We start from the raw sequence: 10,558 nt of genomic DNA, 5'->3' as shown, positions 1-10,558 counted from the left end.
TGGATGTGTATCTTCTTCTGGGACTGCGCTGCTGGGAAGCATCTCACTTGAGAGAAATTATAAATGTTCTAGGCTCCTCAGAATTCCAGATTGTTTCTAAAGGCGGCAGTGCAACCTAGATGGATTCTCACGTAAAGCGCCCAGTCAGAAATCAATCTGGGAAGCTGGTGTTAATTCACAAAGACACAATTACTGGATACTGAAGAACTGAATGCTGCTCAGACCTCACTGAAGGTTCACACATTTGAGAAAACCTGGCATACTCTACCCTGACTTGCCATATGCACATATTCCCAAAATGTCCAAGATCTGGTACTATCAATGTTCAGGTTATTCATTGCTGCCCTCATTTATCAAACACTTATTTAGTGCCTGAGGGTTAAAACACAGGAATGTGAAGAATCACAATATTCTTGAGCCCTTAGGTTTTTTTAGGTGTTTGAATAAGGCCAGGTTCTTCTATAGGTGGAATAAAGTAAAATTCAGTTTGATGGGGGACGGAGGGTGTAAACAACTTCTCTATGCCCTAGACCATTGAAAACACCAAAATTTGTATTCCAAATTGTAATATGGAAATGTGGTCTGGCCTGAGTTTCTTCCTTGTGTTACTACTTTAATCTAATCCTTCTGTAGCAGCAGTCCCCAGTGCAGAGGCTTGTACTAGTGAATGTGTTTGGGGAGTACATAGAGGGAGAAATGTGGGTGTTCTCTGTGTGTGTTCAAAGCTTTTGATGTTAAAAAACACACTCTCTACCCTGTGGCTTTTCCACTTACGAGACTTGCTCAGGCCTTCTGTGTCCCTTTCCAGGCGTCTGCTCACATTTGTCCCCCATGAAATGTCCTCCGGTCTCTGTCCAGCTGTTTCTTGCACTTGGTGCCCTATTTATACATCAAAAAACCAGTAAAGCTGCCCAGGAATACTGATCTCTAATGCCAAGAATAAAAAATCACAATAAAATGTATAGCTAATTTTTCCTGTTTTTAATGTGCCACGTGCTTTACTTTCTGTTTCATTTTATATTCACAATCTTTGCCATTGTTCTAATGAGGCACTGAGGTCACGAGACTGGCCCAAGATCACATTGCTGGAACACAGCACATCTAGGATTCAAAACCAAATCTCTGTGACCCCCAAACCTATGCTCTGAGTTAAAATGCTGTGTAGTCTCCTCTAAGCCCCTTTAACACTCGCTGTCTCCAGTTATGTCCTCTTTTCCATTCCTAATATGATCTGTCTTCTGTTCTTAATACACGCAGCCAGAATTTTGTTCCTTTTCAAAGTTTCTTAAGAGAACCAATCTTAATTGTTGATCGATGTTTTCTATTTCATTAATTTTCAACCTGATCTTTTATTTCCTTTGACTTAGGTTCTTAAGACTTATTCTGCTCTTCCTGTTTTTAATTTCTCAAGTTTGATTAGTTCGTTAATCTCTACCTTTCATCAATATGAGCACTCAGGTAATACATTTTCCTCTAAGTACAGCTTTTCTTCAAGTTTTGATATTTAGTCTTGTTTATCATTTGGTTCTAAGTATCTTCCATTATATTAATTCTATGATGCAGAAATTATTTGAGGAGTTTTTAAACTTACAAGTATGCATTTCTCTAACTTAATTGTAAGAGTATAGAATGTATGATACCAGACTATTGTGTCCTAGCACATGGTCACTTTTCATAAATTTTCTGTGTGCTTGGAAAAAATACATATTTGCCAGTTGTTGAGCAATGTTCTTATATAGATTCATCTTATCAAATGTGTTGGTGGTATTGTTTGGTTCTATATACTTGGCAATTTTTGTCTTTTGATCTTTTAATTATTATAATAGAAATATGTATTAAATTTCTCACAATGGTGGTGAATTTAGCAACTTCTTGTAGTGTAATCAGAATTTCCTTTTGATGGAATAAATCTCTGTTTCTAAGTTGATATACACCTAGAATGGTTAAAGCTTCCAGTGAATTACATCATTCATCATTATGTAGAGGCTACCTCCACTAATATTTTTTGCCTTATAGTTTATTGTGCCTGATATTAATTACTTTCTCTTCACCAGCTTTCTCTTAAGCAGTATTTTCCTAGTATTTTTGTTGTTGTTGTTAATCTTTTAATTTTAAACACTTCTGGTGGAATGTCTCCATATTTTAGGTGTCCCTTTAGGGAAAACATAACCGAACTGGATTTTATTTTTTAGTTTGGTATGATAGTCATTATCTTTTAACTAGAAGGTCTAACTTATTTACTCTTATTGTGAGTTGTGATATATTTAGTCCATGTTATCATTTCTTCAATCTTCTCATTTTGGCTTATTTGGTTTTTTGATCGTGTTCTTTCCTGCCTTAATTTATAAATGTGTTCCATTTTATTCTTTCTATTAGTATAAAAATTATAAATTTGATTCCCATTCTTTAATGATTTTCTATAAATATTAACATTAATATTTAAGTTAAGTCCATGTCTTTGCATTCTCTTGGAATACTAAGACTTTATAATGCTTTCATTATAATGATAACACCACTCCATAGACAAGTAATATGCTATTTCTGCTTATACTTTTTAGTTTTACATGTTAAGCATTTATTATTTTATACAGTTCCTATTTATTTCGATATACTGATATTTTTAACATTTATTCTTACATATTGGGGCTTTCCTATGGGACCATATTCTTTCTTTCTAATGCACTTTTTCTAGATGTTTCTTTAGTAAGAAGTTGACAGTACATGGACACAAAGAAAAGAACAACAGACACTAGGGCCTCTACCAGGTGGAGGACAGGAGGAGGGTAAGGATCAAAAAACTAACTGTCGGGTACTATGCTTATTACCTGGGTAACAAAAGAATCTGTACACAAAACCCCTATGACATATAATTTACTATTATAACAAAGGTGTAAAATAAATGTTTAAATAAACAAATAAAAAGATGTTGGTGGTAAGCTCTCTTTTTTTTTTTTAATCTCAAAATGACTTTAATTCAACCTTGTTCAAAAGAGGTAATTTTACTGGGTATACAATTCTTTTCCTTTCTTTATTCTTTTTTTGTAGAGATGGGGTCTTGCTGTGTTGCCCAGCCTTACCTTGAACTCCTGGCCTCAATTGATCCTCCCCACTTGGCCTTCCAAGTGCTGGGATTACAGATGTGAGCCACTGTGCCCAACCTACAGTTATTTTCTTTTAGAAATATGTAGAAACATTCCACTCTCTTCTGGCCTCACTGTACTCTAGAGAAGTCCCTCTATAAGTAATAGCAATAATAAGCAATTAAAGCTGTTTTTATAGTGTTACAATGTGCCAGGGACTATTTTTGGCTGTTTTTATACACGCTGTCATTTAATTTTCATGTCCATACAATGGAGTAGGTACTATTGTAGGTCGAGTATCCCTTATCCAAAATGCTTGGGACCTGAAGTGTTTTTGATTTAAGATATTTTTGAATTTGGGAATATTTGCACTTACATAATGATATGTTATTTCATTTATGTTCATTTAAGTTCATTTATGTTTCATATATACCTTATACAAATAGCCTGAATGTAATTTTATACAATATTCTAAACAATTCTGTGCATGAAGTACATGAAACAAAGTTTTGACTGCATTTTGACTACAACCCATCACATGAGGTCAGGTGTGAAGTATTTCAAACTTTTGGATTAGGGACACTCTACTTGTATTGCTATTTCCATTTTATAGATGAGGAAACTTGGGCAATTAGTTTGTTAGTGATAGAGCCTAGATTTGAATTGAGGCAGTCTGGCTTCAGAGTCTGTATCCTTAACCATTACACTGGCAGCATTTCTGACTTATTTCAAGTAGAACTTTTAATTTTTACTTCTTGGAATTTGTGTAACTTCCCACATTTTATGTGACCTGTTATTCTATAGTTCGGGAAGTTTCTCAGACATTATCACTTCAGATATTGGCTTTTCTCTATCCTTTGAAATATCCAGTAGACATATGTGAAAGCTTATTAATCCCTCATATTTTTCACATTTCTAATCTTTGTCTAAAAAGCATAATAGTCTCTGCAGTTGGAGTTTCTCTTGCATCATTTTTTCTTTTTTTGTTTTGTTTTGTTTTTTGTCCTGATCGGCTTAACCCATTGCTTATCTAATTTAATTACTATATTTTTAGTTCCAGAAATTGTATTTGGTTGGTTTTAAAATCAGCTTGGTACTTTTTATAGTCTCTTCTTGTTTTCTTGGTTATATTTTTAATGGTCTCTTTAATTTATTTAAGTATATCTCATACAGTTATTTTATACATTTATCCAATAATTTTAATAGCTTTGGTCTGTATTGTTTCTGCTTTCTAATGGTGACTTCTTTCCTCCTATATGTTTTAATCTTGCATGTGTTTCCTGGAATAGTAATTCTTTTAGACCTAAGTTTGGGTGGGTTTCTTCAGATAGAGTTTTCACATTGACCTCCACTGGCCCCTGGAGGTACTTCCACATGTAGATCATTTAATAGTAAATTATCAGCTTCAATGGTATAAATAATGTTCCCAATGCACATGAAGGCAGCCTTCTGCTTGTGAAATTGTATCTATTATTTCCTCAACACAGGCCAGAGAGAAAGATAAACAAGTTTACTCACTTCCTTTCTCTAGGAGGTGCCCCCACCATTCACTCAATTTCAGGGGGTCCAGGCTTTCTAAAATTGATGTTGGATCATACTTCCCACCTTAGGCATGCACTTGACTTAGTCACTCATCCCTCACTGGAGCTCTTGAAAACCTAAGCTCTGGCTTCTAGGGTAACTACCTACTCTACTGCTCCTTCCCTTTGCTGGATTTCTGCTTTCCTCCAAGGTTTTCTTTACAGTCTTGCCAGCTCAGCTATGCCTTTAACATTGCTTTTAAAAAAATATTGTATCCACTATATCTGATCATACCTTTTTAAGCTACCTACAAATACCATTATATCAGCAGCAGAAACCAAGAATTATAGTTTTTACTGTTCCTCGGCTACCTGTTTGCTATCCTATATTAAGTTTTCTTTTTGTCTTATGTCTCCACATCTTTTGAATAAGTGCTTCATGAGGAGCATGCAAATAAAAATTTTACTTCTGCTCATACAGACATTTTTCATTGATCTGTTTTTCCTCTTCCTTTTGATTGCTCAAAGATTCATGGACTTTTAAAATTCTAACCCAACATCCGGAACATGAATGGTAATCTTATCTTCATAGACTCTCTACTTTAAACAACATTACACAAAATGTTGAATCTAGTTTCTACCTTCTTAAACTCCATTCTCCTCCAAGATATTTCTACTTTTAAATCTTCCACATTTTCCTAAAGCAATATCCCATAAAAATCAGTAAGTTCTTGCAACAATTAAAGAAAAAAAATCTGACCAGAATTCCTAGTAAGACTTGGCAGAAATGATCTTCCCCTTCAATTCATGTGTCCCCAAATTAAAAATCTTCCAGAAATATTTTCAGTGACCACTTGGACATCTTTCTAGGAAGTTTTCAGAGGCTGTTATCCATAGAAGGGAAACAAGCAGATTACATATGGAGAAATTGCAAAGAGTTCAATTTGATTTAAGATCATAAAACAGGCCAGTGTCATGGATTCCCATAGAGACTGGGACATTCCCTACAGTCTACCCACATTGTAATACTTCTGAAGTATTTCAGAATCATCTGAATAGTACCTGTCAAATGTGAGACCACCTGGCACTGGTCACGTACTTTTTCTGTAGAAGCTGTATCACGTATTACAAATTAATACATTAAGGCCCCGAAACAGAGCACCAGAAAAGCCAGTTGTACTTTGGGAAGATCATGGTGTACAGGAGGCAGGACTAGAATGCAGTTCCCACTTGGACAGACAGAGCAGCATGTGGAGGCTCGCCTCATGAACTTTTGTTCCAGAATAACTGCAGGAATAAATCAGGGAAGCTGAGAGAACCCACAGACCCTCTGAAGGAAACAGATTGCTTCTGGAGGACCCAGAAGACCCTCCAAATACTAACAGGTGCTGGTATCCACGGCTGAGAGACCCACAGAGAGTTCACATCACAGGACTCTGTGCAGACAACCCCCAGTACCAACTCAGAGCCTGGTAGACTGGCTGGGTGGCTAGATCCAGAAGAGAGATAAAACTACAGCTTGGCTCTCAGGAAAACACATCCCTAGGACAAGAGAGGGGAGTACTACATCAAGGAAACACCCTGTGGGACAACAGAATCTGAACAACAGCCTTCAGCCTTAGACCTTCCCACTGACAGAGCCTACACAAATGAGAAGGAACCAGAAAACCAACTCTTGGTAATATGACAAAACAAGGTTCTTTAACACCTCTCAAAAGTCACACTAGCTCACCAACAATGGATCCAAACCAAGAAGAAATCCCTGATTTACCTGAAAAAGAATTCAAAGGGTTAGTTATTAAGCTAATTAAGGAGGTACCAGAGAAAGCGAAGCCCAATTTAAGGAAGTCAAACAAAGATACAAGAAATAAGGGGAGAAATTTTCAGGAAAATAGATGGCATAAATGAAAAACAATCAAAACTTCAGGAAACAATAGAAACACTTATAGAAATGTAAAATGCTCTGGAAATTCTCACAATAGAACAGAACAAGCAAAAGAAAGAACTTCAGAGCTCAAAGACAAGGTTTTTGCATTAACCCAATCCAACAAAGACAAACTAAAAAGAATAAGAAAACATTAACAAAGCCTTCAAGAAGTCTGGGATTATGTCAAATGACCAAACCTAAGAATAATTGGCGTTCTTGAGGAAGAAGAGAAATCTGAAAGTTTAGAAAACATATTTGGGAGAATAATTGAGGAAAACTTCCCCAGCCTTGCTAGAGACCTAGACATCCAAACAAAAGAAGCTCAGAGAATACCTGGGAAATTCATCACAAAAAGATCATCCACCTAGGCACATTGTCATTAGGTTGTCTAAAGTCAAGACAAGGGAAAGAATCTTAAGAGCTGTGATGCAAAAACACCAGGTAACCTAAGAAGGAAAACCTATCAGATTAAGAGCAGATTTCTCAGCAGAAACCCTACAAGCTAGAAGGGAACAAAGCCCTATCTTCAGCCTTTTTAAACAAAACAATCATCAGCCAAGAATTTTGTATCCAGTGAAACTAAGCTTCACAAATGAAGGAAAGATACAGTCTTTTTCAGACAAACAAATGCTGAGAGAATTTGCCACTACCAACCAAGCACTACAAGATCTGCCAAAAGGAGCTCTAAATCTGGAAACAAATACTGCAAACACATCAGAACAGGACCTCTTTACAGCATAAATCTCACAGGACCTATAAAACAAAAATATGAAAACAAACAAATAATAACAACAACAAAACAAGGTATACAGGCAACAAATAGCACAATGAATGGAATGGTACTTCATATGTCAATACTAATATTGAATGTAAACAGTCTGAATGCTCCACTTAAAAGATGCAGAATTGCAGAATGGATAAGAATTCACCAACCAACTACCTGCTGCCTTCAAAAGACTCACTTAACACAAAAGAACTCACATAAACTTAAGGTAAAGGGGTGGAATAAGACATTCCATGCAAATGGACACCAAAAGCAGTAGGAGTAGCAATTCTTTTATTAGACAAAACAAACATTAAAGCAACAGCAGTTTAAAAAGACAGAGCAAGATTATATACTGATAAAAAGCCTTGTCCAACAGGAAAACATCACAATCCTAAATATATATGCACCTAACACTGGAGTTCCCAAATTTATAAAACAATTACTAATAGACCTAAGAAATGAGATAGACAGCAACACAGTAATATTGGGGCACTTCAATACTCCACTGACAACACTAGATAGGTCATCAAGACAGAAAGTCAAAAAAGAAACAATAGATTTAAACTACACCCTGGAACAAATGGACTTAACAGATATTTACAGAACATTCTATCCAACAACCACAGAATATACATTCTATTCATCAGTGCATAGGACTTTCTCCAAGACAGAACATATGATAGGCCACAAAACAAGCCTCAGTAAATTTAAGGAACTTGAAATTATGTCAAGCACTCTCTCAGACCACAGTGGAATACAACTGGAAATTGACCCCAAAAGGAACCCTCAAAACCATGCAAATACACGGAAATTAAATAACTTGCTCCTGAATGATCGTTGGGTCAAAAATGGAAATTAAAAAATTGTTTGAACTGAACAACAATAGTGACAAAACATATCAAGACTTCTGGGATACCACAAAGGCAGTGCTAAAAGGAAAGTTTATAGCCCTAAACGCCTACATCAAAAAGTCTGAAAGAGCACAAACTGACAATCTAAGGTCATACCTTAAGGAACTAGAGAAACAAAAACAAACCAAACCAAAACCCAGCAGAAGAAAGGAAATAACCAAGATCGGAGCTGAACTAAATGAAATTTAAACAAACAAACAAAAAAATACAAAAGATAAATAAAACAAAAAGCTGTTTCCTTAAAAATATAAAATTGATAGACATTAGCAATATTAACCAAGAAAAGAAAGGAGAAAACCCAAATAAGCTCAATTAGATGTGAAATGGGATATATTACAACTGACATCACAAAAATACAAAAGATCATTCAAGGCTACTGTGACCACCTTTATGCACATAAACTAGAAGACCTAGAGGAGATGCATAAATTCCTAGGAAGATACAATCCTCCTAACTTAAATCAGGAAGAATTAGATACCCTGAACAAACCAATAACAAGCAGCAAGATTGAAATGGTAACATAAAAGCTACAAAGAAAAAAAAAGTCCAAGACCAGAAGGATTCACAGCAGAATTCTACCAGACATTCAAAGAAGAATTGGTACCAATCCTATTGACAGTATTCTACAAGATAGAGAAAGAGGGAATCCTCCCAAAATCGTTCTGTGAAGCCAGTATCACCCTAATACCAAAACCAGGAAAGCACATAACCAAAAAGGAAAACTACAGACCAATATCCCTGATGAACATAGATGGAAAAATCCTCAACAAAATACTAGCTAACTGAATCCAACAATATATCAAAAAGATAATCCACCATGATCAAGTGGGTTTCATACCAATGATGCAGGGATGGTTCAACCTATGCAAGTCAATACATGCAATATACCACATAAACAGAATTAAAAACAAAAATCATGATCATCTCAATAGATGCAGAAAAAGCATTGGATAAAATCCAGCATCACTTTATGACTAAAACTCTCAGCAAAATTGGCATACAAGGGACATACCTCAATGTAATGAAAGCGCCATCTATGACAAACCCACAGGCAGCATAATACTGAATGGGGAAAAGTTGAAAGCGTTCCCTCTGAGAAGTGGAACAAGACAAGGCTACCCACTGTCACCACTCCTCTTCAGCATACTATTGGACGTCCTAGCCAGAGCAATCAGACAAGAGAAAGAAATAAAGGACAAGTCAAACTGTCACTGCAAGAGAAAGTCAAACTGTCTCTGTTTGCTAATGATATGATTGTTTAACTAGAAAATCCTAAAGACCCCTCCAGAAAGCTCTTAGAACTGACAAACGAATTCAGCAAAGTTTCCAGGTACAAAATTAATGTACACAAATCAGTAACTCTTCTATATGACAACACTGACCAATCTGAGAATCAAATAAAAAACTCAACTACTTTTACAATAGCTGCAAAAAATAGTAATAATAATAATAAAATACTTAGGAATATACTAAACCAAGGAGGTGAAAGACAAGAAAAACCACAGATCACTGCTGAAGGAAATCATAGATGACACAAACAAATGGAAACACATCCCATGCTCACGGATGGGTAGAATCAATGCTGTGAAAATGACCATACTGCCAAAAGCAATCTACAAATTCAACTCAATTCCCATCAAAATACCACCATCATTTTTCACAGAACTAGAAAAAACAATCCTAAAATTCTTACGGAAGCAAAAAAGTGCCCGCATAGCCACAGCAAGACTAAGCAAAAAGAACAGATCTGGAGGCATCACATTACTTGATTTCAAACTACTATAAGGCCATAGTCACCAAAACAGCATGGTACTGGTATAAAAATAGGCACATAGACCTATGGAACAGAATAAGAGAACCCAGAAATAAACCCAAATACTAACAGCTAACTGATCTTCAAAAAAGCAAACAAAACATAAAGTGGGGAAAGGACACCCTATTCAACAAATGGTGCTGGGATAATTGGCTAGCCACATGTAGAAGAATGAAACTGGATCCTCATCTCTCACCTCATACAAAAATCAACTCAAGGTGGATCAAGGATTTAAATCTAAGACCTGAAACTATAAAAATTCTAGACAATAACATTGGAAAAAACCTTCTAGACATTGACTTAGGCAAGGATTTCATGACAAAAAACGCAAAAGCAAATGCAATAAAAACAAAGATAAATAGCTAGGACTTAATTAAACTAAAGAACTTTTGCATGGCAAAAGGAATAGTCAGCAAATTTAACAGACTACCCACAGAGTGGGAGAAAATCTTCACAATCTATACATCTGAAAAAGGACTAATATCCAGAATCTACAACGAACTCAAACAAATTAGCAAGAAGAAAACAATGCCATCAAAAA

Source organism: Papio anubis, chromosome 4 (genome assembly GCF_008728515.1).
Source record: "Papio anubis isolate 15944 chromosome 4, Panubis1.0, whole genome shotgun sequence".
NCBI classification, from domain to species: domain Eukaryota; kingdom Metazoa; phylum Chordata; class Mammalia; order Primates; family Cercopithecidae; genus Papio; species Papio anubis.
Note: the sequence above shows the minus strand (reverse complement) of the source record.